Raw genomic sequence first — 13,382 nt, forward strand, 5'->3', positions numbered from 1 at the left:
TCCAGCCAGCAGCACATACACACAGCTCCCAGTGGTCATCTGGAAAAACTAGAAATAGCCATGAGTTTGTGCAGATATAAATAACAATTAAGTAAATGAGTTAATGGCAAGGAGAGATGAACTTCCCATACAGAAGAACTCATGAAGCTCTTTGTACAGTTGGGTGTGATGGTGTACACTTAGAATCTTAACACTCCAGAGGTGGAGTCAGAGGAGCAGGCATTCAAGGCCAGCCTTGGCTACTGTAGTGAGCTTGAGGCCAGCCTTGGCTACATAGTGAGTTCAAGGCCAGCCTTGGCTACATAGTGAGCTTGAGGCCAGTCTGGGCTACATGAAACTGTGCCTCAAAATAAAACAATAACAACAAAGTTTTTAAAATCATGAATATAATGAAGTATAACATAAAATTTAGGTGCCAGGGATATGAATATTTACCATAATATTCTCCAGTATTGCTATCTTGAAAATATATCTAATTCAAGGAAAAACTACATTGGTGTAACTGAAAGAATCCATCTCATTTTTTTTCCTTCTTGTGCTGTAGTTTTTCTTTTTTATTATTTACTTATGGGGTATGACTATACATTCAAAGTTCAAAAGAAAAACAAACTCCCACTGAGATGTTTTCTTCTGGTCGTTATTGCTGTTCCTTTCTCTTTTTTCTCTGTTTGGTCACAACTGACCCAAATGGGAACGTATTTCGCTGTATAGAAAGGTGTTTAAAAATTGCATTTCCAGGGCTAGAGGGATGGCTCATAGATTAGGAACACATACTGAACTGAGTTAGGGTCCCAGCACCCACATCAGGCAGCTCACAACTGCCTGTAACTCCGGCTCCAGGGGGCCTGATTCTCTCTTCTGGTCTCCTCAGGTATTGGTGCTCATGGGCACATATACCCCGAGATACACATAATTAAAAGTAAAATAAAGCTTTAGAGGGTATATTTTCTGGGTAGCCAGCCACTAGATATATCCTCACTAAGTCCGACAGAGTGAGCATTCCCCAGGTTATCTCTCGTGTACTCCCTTCTGTGGGGACAGCCCAGTTTTCCTGGGCTCTGGGGGTACTGAGCACCCAAAGACCAGCAGCTATGACGGCTGCACAGGGACTAACAGCTTGGGCAGTGGCTTCACCACCCTGGTGGCAGGAGGCACATGCTGTTCGCATGGGCATAGGAATCTGTAGAAGAATCAGGCACTTTGGGGCCCAAGCCTTGGAAGCCTTAGCTGCAGACAGACACCCAGGGAGCTGGAGCAGGGAAGAAGGAGGCCCCTGGTGACATCATCTGCTAACTAGTGGGAAAGCCAAGGAAACATGGTTTCCCCATGGAGCTAATGTAGTCCCTGTATATCTCAGGTTTCTTGAGGACAACTGCACGGAGCATGAGCATTGTGTTGCCTTTTAAATGATGTGCTTTCCATTTTTAATGACTCCCCATCTTCCTCATTTGTATAACGATCAATTAGAAGGGCAACACACTTACCAACTGGGGCCCTCTGCCCATTGCATCCTTGGCTCACTTTCTCTGACACACTCAAGTTCTCCATAGCCTCATGGTTTATATCCCCACATGAAAGTCTCTCTTTCACAGCATGGGTATCTGGAGGCAAAATGTTCCTATCTCCCTGTAGCAGACGTGGGGGAGTGATAGAAGGGTTTATGTGGCCAGGCAAATGGCTTCCAGTGCTTCGGGCTGCCGGTTAGAAAGGCTCATGGCACAGGGTTGCTCTTGCTGCATCCTGGACTTTCTGCAAAGTCCCAACACAGCTAAAACATCTCTCCCAGGCCGGGCGGTGGTGGCGCACACCTTTAATCCCAGCACTTGGGAGGCAGAGGCAGGCGGATCTCTGTGAGTTCAAGACCAGCCTGGTCTACAAGAGTTAGTTCCAGAAAACCAAAAAAAAAAAAAGGACCTCTATTAGACGCTCACCTTCCTGGACGTAGATAGAAGACCTTCGTCTTCCCGCAGGGCAGAGAATTTGGACTGCTCTTCAGTATCGAGAGGGAGGGGGAATGGTGTGGGGGGTGGAGAAGAGGAGTGGGGACAGGGAGAGGGGAGTGGGGGGAGGGGGCAATATTTGGGAGGAGGGGAGGGAAATGGGAAACGGGGAGCAGGTGGAAATATTAATTAAAAAAGAATAAAAAAAAACAAACATCTCTCCCATTACCAGGAAGAAGGCAGAGAAGAAAACACTGCTTCCAGAACCTACCAAGCATCTTGCTTCCATCTGAGTAGTGGAAGAATAATGAAATGCCCCTAGTTGTCCTTTACTTTGAAGGAAAAGACCCAGGAGAGGCCATGACATGGCATGTGTGACCGGAAGTTTTCAGTGATGTAGAGCAGAGACCCCCCACAGACTTTCGTAAACTGTGTACCTTGGGAGCTTATCAGTGTTATTGCTGATATAGTGGGCTGATTCTGGTGATGTTTTATCCAGTTTCCAAGCGCTATCCTGGCCGTGTGATGGCACCATCTCCTGGGATCCTTACCAAGCTGAATGCCTATATCTTGGGAGAATGTTCTCTGTCACTAAATTATTACTTAGTCAATTTTATATTCTACTTCCTTCAATATGCATTTTTAATATCCATATTTACAAATACTTCTCGATTTACTATGGGGTTGCTCCAGATAAACCCATCTGTAGTAGTCTAAATGAAAATGACCCCTATAGGCTCATAGGAAGCAGCCCTATTAGGAGGTGTGTGATTGGAGTATTTGGAATATTTGGAGTAGATTTGGAGTATTTGGAGTAGATGGAATAATCTACTCATTATTGGAGTAGATGTGATTTTGTTGGAGGAAGTATGTCACTGGGGGTAAGCTCTGACGTTCCAAATGCTCAAGCCAAGCCCAGCGTCACTCTCTCTTTCTGCTGCCTGTGGATCCAGATGTAGAATTCTCAGCTACCTCTCCAGCACCATGTTTTGCTGCTTGCCACCGTGCTTCCCACCACACTGATAATGGACTAATCCTCTGAACTGTAAGCCAGCCCCAATTAAATGTTGTCTTTTATAAGAGTTGCCATGACTATGGGGCTTCTTTACAGCAATAAAAATCCTAAGACACCATAGTAGATTGAACTGTCCCAAGTTGAAAAGCATTTACTGCTCCTAACCTAGCCAGCACCACAGCTCAGCAGCACAGAACCCTGTAGCCTTATTGATTGTAACAATTGCAAGGCTGCCTAGGGGCTTCCGTTCCTTGAAGCTGCTACCTAGCATCTGAAGCACCAACATGCCACATGTCACTAGCCTGAAAAAAAGATCAAAATTCAAAGTAGAAGCCAGGAGTGGTGGCAAACTTCTGTGATCCTAGCTGTTGGGAGGTAGAGTCAGGGGGACTGGAGATCGAGGCCAGCCTCTGCTACATAGTGAGTTTGAGGCCAGCCTTGGTTACATAAGACCCTAGCTCCAAACAGAAAAATTCCACTTTTGAACCATCATAAAGTTTAAAGACATCATTAAATCACATCTTCCTAAGTCAAGGACCACATTTACCCTTCTAGCATCTACTAGCACAAGTTGTCTAGGCCCTGTAGCTTCCTCTTCCCTTTGGTGAGTCCTCGCATTTCAAGGCAAAAGTCTCCATCTGTTGACTCCAAAAGCAAAGAGCACCGACCTTGAGTACGCTGGAGGAAGCGGCCCCTTCTGTAGGCCGAGAGGGACTGGAGGAAGTCTGGGAGTCCAGGTTCAGAAGTTATCAGTGCCTGCGTCCTTGTCTTGGATCTCAGGATCGCATTCCTTCCCTTAGGACTGTGGATAAGGGTTCAGTCCCCGTGCCCTTCAGTGCTTTGTCGTCTCAGATCTGGATCTCCTCTTCAGAAATCTGAACTTTGGCTGCAGAAGTGGCCAAAGGGATCTTTGGCTTCTGTTCTCAGCCTTACATTTTGGTGATTCACCACCCTGAATCCTTTCGGTCTCTCTCCCAAGCGTTGCTTGCTCAGTGATTGCTGTCCCATTTCACTGTCCTGCACCTCGACATGTCCAAGGGACTGTCCTCATCCTGTCACATTCCCTTCCTCTAACATTCATCTTGTCTATCAGCTTTAGGGTGGGTTCCTTTGTATTCTCCGATACTGAGATTGGCCCAGAAGGAAACTGGGTTATGTTTTCAAGAACTCCCACTGCACAGGAGCGGAGGAAGCACAAAGAGACAAAAGGAGAAGCTAAACTGAAGAGGCGCTGAAACACGGGCAGAGCACAGGGCGCTGGCCACTCTGGGGATGTCACAGACTGGGACTACAGGTCCTGGTTCCTGCCGTCAAACACAGGGTATAGCTACCGGTGAAGCAATTCCCCGGAGGAGGTCTCAAATATTAGCTATGGAAATTGGTGTTTTGGCTCTGAACGGATAACATGTCATGGCATCTGCCACAATGTACTGGGTGGTTTCCTGTGTCAACTTGACACAAGCTGGAGTCAGCAGAGGAAGGAGCCTCCGCTGAGGAAATGCCTCCTTGACATCCAGCCGTAAGGTATTTTCTCATTTAATGATCAATGTGATAGGACCCAGCCCGTGGTGGGTGGTGCCATCTCTGGCCTGCTGGTCCTGGGTTCTATAAGAAAGCAGGCTGAGCCAACCACAGGAAACAAGCCAGTAAGCAGCTCCCCTCCCCTCCCCTTCCTTCCCCTCCCCTCCCCTCCCCTCCCCTCCCCTTCCCTCCCCTCCATAAGCTCCTGCTTCCAGGATTCTGCCCTGCTTGAGTTCCTGTCCTGACTTCCTTCGGTGATGTAAGCCTAATAAACCCTTTCCTCCCCAACTTGCTCTTTGGTTATGGTGTTTCGTTGTAGCAATAGAAACCCTAAGTAAGACACACAGCTAAGGTGGTTAGGGGCATCCAGGACTGAGACCTAGCTTTGGACATGAAAATACCAAGCTAACACTAAAACCATCCTCAGTACTGTTCAGCCACTCTGGGAGTCAAACCTTAAAATACTGATGTGTGCTACAAGTTTCCCAATGACGTTCCTGGTGACAGTGAATATGTATCAGTAGATGCTGTATTAGTGGCGATGACTCTGGGGTGTTGGGTGAAGAGTGAGACGTAGTGTCACTACAAAAATCTATTAGAATATCTGTGACTTTATCTGACATGTCATCGTCAGTGAGTCACCCAACAGAAATAGCCACACCTCTTAAGTCAGGTCCCGGGCATAAGAAGAGTAGAAACTGCCCAAATAAGTCAAGTTATGAGCAGTTAAAAGACAAAATTAAACAAACTAGAAACAAGCTGGGTGAGGGCACACATCTTTAATTCCAGCTCTCAGGAGGCAAAGGCAGATGGATCTCTGTGAGTTCGAGGCCAGCCTGGTCTACAGAAGGAGTTCCAAGATGGCCAGGGCTACACAGTGAAACCTTGTCTCAAGGAGGGAAGGAGAGAAGAAAGGAGGGAAGGAAGTAAGGAAACAGGAGAAAAATATTTATCTCCCAATGATGTCATAACTATCTTAGTTTATGTACAGATACTCTGTGACCTTTACATGGAAGAAGCATAAAAAATATAATGCATTTCTCATCATATATCCTTTTTGCTGTTAAGCAATGACTGTAAGATTATTACAAAGTATATGAGTAAATTAAATAGGTATTAACACTATAAGTAAGAGCATAATAAAACACATGTAAGTTATGAAAGAGAATTTTGTTGGTGGTGGTTAGAATCTCAAGTTGAACTGAGCATTCTGCATTTTTAATATTTCATTTTCATGTGTATGGGTGTTTTGCCTGCATGTATGTCTGTGCACAACACGTGTGCAGCACCTGAGAAAGACAGAAGAGAGCCTTGTATGCCATATCAGGTTCCCTGGGACTGGAGTTACACCACTGTGACCCACTGCTGGGGACTAGGAATTAAGCCTATGTCCTCTGGAAGAGCAGTCAGTGCTCTAAACTGGCCAAGCCATCACTTCAGCTGCTCCTTCTAAGTTTTTTTTTCTTAGCCTGGCTATCCTGCAGTCAAGGGAATTTTCAAAACATTGAAAAGAAGAAAAGATACTAGAATAGATCTACACATAATTACACTGCTCTTTGGACAGTTATTAAAAATATGTATTAACTTATTGTATTGTGTGCCTGCACGACTTTATGTGCACCTGTGTGTGCAGGTGTTCATGGAGACCAGAATGTGCTGAATCCCCTGGAACTGGAGTTACAAGTGGTTGTGAGCCTCCTGATGTGGGTACTGGGAACCAAACCTGGGTCCTTCACAAGAGCAGTGAGCTCTCTTAACCACTGAGCCATCTCTCCAGCCCCAGACAATGACTTTTTTAAATTAAGTTTTGTTCTATCATTCCTCATGCTGTTAGAATATAGAACAAAAATTATGTCTTTACATAACTTAATGGAGTTCGGGGGACCAGGTCTGCATCCGTAGCATAAGTACGCAGAGTAAGCACTGAGCGTGAGAAGTTGTCAGCAGAGATACTACGGGAAGAGGTATCAGCCAGCATCAGCTGGAAGGGTCTAACTGGGGGCCAGGCTTGGTTTGAGCTTGGAAAAAAAATCTATGCATGTAAAGAAATACAGAGAAGATGAGTGCAGTCTCCAGATTGGGGGCAAGCTAAGTTGTCTTCCTTTTGGCTCTGCAAAGTCTCCTGCTTTTGACAGCACTCCCCGCCCCACCCCCTTCCTAGTTTAAGCACCAGGGCCAGAGCAGCTGTTCCCCATCAGGCTAATATAACACTAAACGCTACCACAAACACTATCACTCCAACTAATCTGCTCTTAAAGGAGTCAGCGTAATAGCAGTTCAATCTTCGCTGAGTGTGTTGTTAATTAGGCTCTGGAATGTGTTGTCTTTAACACCATTTGGGAATTAATTTTTTTCTTTGATTGAAAGCAGTCCTTGGGAGAACTATAAAGTGATAAGAAATACAAAATTCTATTCAGTTATCCAGTGGGATGCTAAGGCTTATGACATCAAAAATTGTCCAAGCCCATGGCACCTGTCAAACAGTAAAGGTGAGTATTGCACAGAGCTACGTCTCTTCTCTTGGATTGTGTCACCGTGAAAACGATCTACTCCACTCAGTGACGGTAACACAAAATGCAGGGTCTTACACATGTAACACATTCACTTTTTATTTTCTCTCATCTTAAAATGCAACTTCAGGGCCTGGAGAGATGGCTCAGCAGTTAAGAACCAGGACTACTCTTCCTGAGGAACAGAGTTCAAGTCTCAGCACCCACATCTGGTGGCTAATAACCTCCCAGCTCCAAGGGGATCCTATGCTTCTGACTTCCCCGTGAACTGTACTCAAGTGCACATCTGTACACATGGGCAAACACATACATACATCATTAAAAATAACAAAGATAAATTAAAAATTCAACTTCAAATACTAAGGATATAAGTTGAAAAATATTTTATGGAACCATAATATATTGCTAGGCTTAGCAGGGAAAGGCTGTTGCTGTTAAGCCTGGCCACCTAAGTTAAGTCTCTAGACTTGCATGGTGAAGGCCACAACTGACTCCTGCATGTTGCGTCCACGCAGGATTCATTTGGCCAAGATCGCAAGCCTTTTGTCAGCGCCTTGCCTGAAAGGTTAAATTTTGATTTCTTTTTCAACATTTTCCTTTATGTCTTTATTCTGGCCCATCATTGTGATTATTTATCCAATTTTTCCAAAGCTTAGTGTTTACCCAGTTCCAAATGCTTTCTAATATGTGTGGCAACATAGGAAGATAAATATATGAGGAACTGGGTGATTCCTGCCATGTGAATTCACTATAGCTGGCAACTTTTAGGGCAGTGGTGGTGCTGCCAGCCCTGGCACAGAAGCCCTCTTTGACTTTACAAGGACCTCTCCCTGAGTGGGTATTCGTGGAACCCACTCATAAACTGCCAGTAACAATGGGACCCTTTACCCTTGGTGAAATGCAGTGTGAGCCTCAACTGGTCAGGCATAGTGTAGAACACAGGTAATTGTCATATAAGTTCACACATGTCTTAGTGTGGGTTTCTATTGCTTTGAAGAGACCTCATGACCATGGTAACTCTTATAAAGGAAACATTTAATTGGGAGGCTTGCTTACAGTTTCAGGGGCTCGGTCCATTATCATGATGGGGAGCATGGTGGCATGCAGGCAGACATGATGCTGGAGCTGAGAGTCCCATCTTGCATGCAACAGGAAGTTAACTGACAGTCACACGGAGAGAAGTTTGAGAAATAGGCCTCAAAGCCCACCCTCACAGTGACACACTTCCTCCCAACAAGGCCACACCTTCTAGTGGTAACACTCCCTTTGGGGGTCATTTTTTTCAAACTACCACAACCCACCACCAAGTCATGCTCAGCATTGTCCTGGGATGTACTGCTTAAAAATCTCTTCTTGGCTGGGCAGTAGGTGGCACATGCCTTGAATCCCAGCACTCAGGAGGCAGAGGCGGGTACTGTCTGAGTTAGAGGCCAGCCTGGGCTACAGAGCGAGTACCAGGACAGTCTCCAAAGTTACACAGAGAAACCCTGTCTTGAAAAACAAAAAACAACAACAACAAAACTCTGTTTTTGTTAGAACTGCCCAGGTTATTAGTCCTCTGCTTAGAACCGTCACTGCAGATGAAGTCATTGCCCGTCTCAGGTCCCTCCACCCTGGGCCTTTGCAGTCATCCCACTCACCACCCACCGACCGCGCCTTCTTTATCCTGTTCTTGCCTCTTTGCAATGTTTTCTAAACTCTTTCTCTTTTTATAGAACTATGTCTTGCAAGTCTGTGTTTGGGCTTATTTTTCTTGGCATAATTCAAGGAATCCTAAAACCCCCTGCCAAAGCCGATTATCTTGCCACAACCAAAGTGGGTTCTGAATCCACACACAGAGATGACATCTGGTATTTTGGTTGGTCTCTTCCAGAGTTCTGTCCTATGGACTGTTGCTGCCCCAGGTTGAAGGACATCAGTAACTATGCCTTTCCTCTGAAGTTGGCATCAGGTTGCTGGTCTAGACAACACCGCAACATTCATAATGGAGGTGAATCCTCAAACAGACAAGGAGGAAAAAAGAAACCACAAACAAAAAATTCCTCTATTTTTTTTATCCTTGATGTTCTTTTCAATGTTTAAAACTGTGGAAAACCGGGGGACTGGAGAGATGGCTCAGTGGTTAAGAGCATTGCCTGCTCTTCCAAAGGTCCTGAGTTCAATTCCCGGCAACCACATGGTGGCTCACAACCATCTATAAAGAGGTCTGGTGCCCACTTCTGGCCTGCAGACATGCACACAGACAGAATATTGTATACATAATAAATAAATAAATATTTAAAAAAAAACTGTGGAAAACCATGCAGAAGATAAAATGTTACAGGCGCATGCAGCCATGCTCAATATTTTTATGGGTGCCAGGGGTTCGAACTCGGGTCCTCACACTTGTGCATCTAGCAGTCTTACCCACTAAGGTCATCTCTCTATCCCCCAAAATGAACTTTAAGGTAAGTCATCTCTTTAGAGACAAAGTGGGGAGCATTTCATACTGCTAAGGGTTAATATATCAAGAAGATAGGACATGTTTATGCATGGAACAGCTAAGCTCAAACTATGGGAGGTGAAACTGAGGCACACTTTAGTGACAGGTCAGGTCACTAAAAGAAGTGAGGACAGAGTTACTGTCCCCTGATCGTATAACTCAGGTCTCCACCCCGCACTGCCAAGATACACTTCATTCGACACACAGCGATCGGGTGTTTGTGTGCGTGGCTCAGCAGAGCCTGTCTATCCCTGCTATATGCCAAGCATATAACAGGTTTGGCTTTTTTTTTCTGTATTCCCTGTACATGTAGAACAGTTATTTTTAGAACTCATATGTGATTGACATCCCAGAAGGAAGGGGAGGGGCAAAAAGCAGCTTGATATAGTCCAGAAATTGTATGTTCCAAATGCCTTCAGTGTGTTTCCCCAGTTTAACCCAGTGGCACTCAAACTTTACCCACTCTGCTCCTCTCTCAGATGTTCCTGGTGGGTGCTGAGTTTGGAGTCCACTCCTCAGACCAGCATGTGGCATAGTCATGGGGCTCTGTGGGAGACGGGTCTAGAGAAGGACGTCCTGACCAGGCTGCGAGAGACTGGCATGAAATGCGGACAATGAGAAACTTCTGCTAGCCACATAAAGCCACTGAGAGATTTTAGACAAGGAACTAACCTTGTCTAACCCACATTTTATGAAGAGCATCTGTGGTATAGCATAGATGATGGAAGGAGGCAGGAAAGGCTGGAGGTACAGGAGCTAGTCCGATAGGGATGTCAGCATTCCATATGATCACTGAACAGGAGAGGGCCAAGGTGGAGAACACACTTTACAAGCAGAATTGATGGATCTGTGACAAATTGCATCTCAGAGTGATAGAGGGTGAGGTGCCTGCCCTTGATGTCTTCCTGGCTTCTTACTTACCAAATTGGCAGATGAGGCTGGCATTCACCTTGGTAGGGAGGAGAGAAACAGTGGGGTAGGAAGCAGTTGCAGGGCAAGGCTGAGGCTGAGGTACCAGCAGAATCCACTGAAGCTGACATGACATGTGGGGCTCAGGAAGAGCTGGGTATAAAGAGCAGAGTCACTGGAGTACCGGTGCAGTTGAGTTCTAGATCTGAATGAGGCTTCTCAGTGTGCACAGGGTGAGGCGAGCAGGCTGCTGTAAAGATCAACAGAAGACAAGAATGAAGTAAAGCGACAAGGAGATCCAAGGGAAATCAGAAAGGACGCACCCAGGAAGTCAAAAGGTTAGGAGAGAACTCAACATTCACTTCTAGAAAAAAACCACAGCTACAGTGGGAATGATAAGGAGAGGACCCTTTGCATTTGAGAATTTGAATAAATTTTGAAAAAAATTGCTAACCGTCTTTTAGTTTTGTGTTTTTTGTTCGTTTGTTTGTTTTTTATGATTGCTAACCTTAGGAGAGCAGTTTCTCATTGGAGTGGTGGGCTGGACTGGGTCTGTTTGAGCTTAGTGAGTCAGATCATTGTGGGCTGGAATGGACAGCCACCATCAGGAAGTGTAGTAGGGAGTGCCCAGAATTCCTTCAAGGAGCTCCATTCCTTGAATGGAGGCTGTGAGCCACAGGGCAGAAATTAAAGGGGTGGAGGTCTTCAGAGAAGCCTTTTCTCAGAGTGGATATAAGCTAGAAAGAGGGGGGTGGATGGAGAGAGGGAGGAAGAGAGAGGGGGAAGAGGGAGAAAAGGGAGAAAGAGGGAGGGAGGGAGAGAAAAAGAGGGAGGGGAGAGAGAAGGAAAGAGAGGGGGAAAAAAGGGGAGAGAAAGAAGGCGGAAATAGAAATAGAAGGAGGGAGAGAGGAAGGAGGAAGGGAGAGGGGGAGGGAAGGAGAGAGAGGGAGGTAGAGGGGGGAGGCGGAGAAAGGGAAAGAGAAAGAAGGAGAGAGGAAGGAGAGAGAGGGAGAGGGAGCGCTCAGAACTCACAGGGAAAATGATATAGGGGTAGAATAGGTGACGTAGATGAGACCACTGAAATAGGTCCCCCAGTATCCTAGCTCCTTCACCATCAATTGGTGGATAGCCCTAAGATATAAATTTCAGGATTAATTCAGTGCATTGGGTAAAGAACACTTTGTACATACATATTTTTGTAGTGTGCCAAATGTGGCAGGTGGTCCTGATGTTTTTGTTTTGTCTTACACTTATTTATTTAGGAGAGGGTGGGGCTGTGCCTGTGAGTCAAACGTCAGCTTCTGGCTGGGTCCTGGAGATTGAACTCAGGTTGTCAGGCAAGCACCCTTACCTGCTGAGCTCTCAAAGGCCCTGGTATTTTAACTTGTTAGATCATCCCCCTGATCAAAAGCAACACCATTGCATCGTTTACAGGAAGTAAAGCTAGAAGCTTAGTCAAGCTTTCAGAACCTGGCTCAACCCTTGGCCTCCCTGCCCTCTCCAGCCCGGCTGTTGTGTTAATTGCCCACAAACCTGCATTGCCCTGAGCTACCTACTCCTCTGGACCTTGCTTTCTGCCTGCCTCCTACGGGGCAGCTGCCACACTCCCTCACTCTTGCCTGTTCCTAGAACGAGGAAGTCCTTTGCAGCCCTGCCCCTTGTCCTGACTATGGCCCCTGAAAGCTCTTAGTTCTTGATGCTACTGACCCCTTATCTTGCAGGTCCCAGCCCCAGCGCCAGGTCCCGGCCCCAGACCCCGCCATCTTATCTGATGAAAATAGACTGTAGACATGAGGCGCAAACACAACACTTCTTATGTCCTCCTAAGCAGTGACCACTGTACTTATTTTATTCATGTTCCTTTGTCTACCGTCTTTTCTCTGGTCTCTCAGAAGCTCCACGAGGGCTTGTCTTATTCCCCACCCCCACCCTGTCTCCTTCCTTCCCTGTGTCTAGTACAGTCCTTGATAGAACCTTCAGAAATATGTTTCATAAAAAAAGGAATGAACAGCTCTTCCATTTTAAAAAGCCTGGTTTGCAGCCGGGCAATGGTGGCGCATGCCTTTAATCCCAGCACTCAGGAGGCAGAGGCAGGCGGATCTCTGTGAGTTTGAGACCAGTCTGGTCCACAGAGCTAGTTCCAGGACAGGCTCCAAAGCCACAGAGAAACCCTGTCTCGAAAAACCAAAAAAAAAAAAAAAAAAAAAAAAAAAAAAAAAAGCCTGGTTTGCATGTTGCCTCCACCATGAACACAAATAATGGTTCGTATGTTTCTTGCTTCCTTTCTTCTGTCACTATACCGCATTATCTCATTGAATGAGCCCCTCCACTAGCCTCCCGTGACTCACAGAGCAGTTATAACCCTGGCCACACACTCCGAAGCCACAGGTTGGCTTCTTGTTTGTTTTTGTTGTTGTTTGGGGGGATTTTGTTTTTGTCTTCCGGTGCTGCCGATTGAACCCAGGACGTTGGGCATGCTATTCCCTAGCAGCTGGAGGAACGCGCTACCACTGGGGTACACCCCAGCCCTTGCTTCACTATCTCAAGCATCACTCCGTTTGCTCCAGTGACATGCTTAGTATTCTTCCACACCCAGCGCCAAAGCACACAGAGAGAGCTCCAGGGATGCTCAGAAACTGAAGACGCCCTCAGGGTAAGTCGTCTTTATTGTAGCAAAGATAAACACGGTGTGACATTAGTGGAAACAGTGAAAGCAGAATGTATTCAATAACCACCGACAGGAAGAAAAAGCGGGGCTCATTCAGGTGTGTGTGTGTGTGTGTGTGTGTTTTGTTTTGTTTAGAGAACATGAGGGAGTAGGGACTGAAGAAAGGAACCCAGGTTTCAGCAGTGAAATTTTAACCAAGTGTGAAGTGTGAAGGGGGTGTAGCCCACAAGAAACTAATCAGAACTGTTGCCTGCGGTATTCAGGCTCCTGCCCTCCCACAGAGGCTGGGAGATGGCTCCCTGGGGTTGTGTCAGCTAGAACAAACAACTCTTCTGCA

The sequence above is a fragment of the Chionomys nivalis genome, chromosome 8, assembly GCF_950005125.1.
Source record: "Chionomys nivalis chromosome 8, mChiNiv1.1, whole genome shotgun sequence".
NCBI classification, from domain to species: domain Eukaryota; kingdom Metazoa; phylum Chordata; class Mammalia; order Rodentia; family Cricetidae; genus Chionomys; species Chionomys nivalis.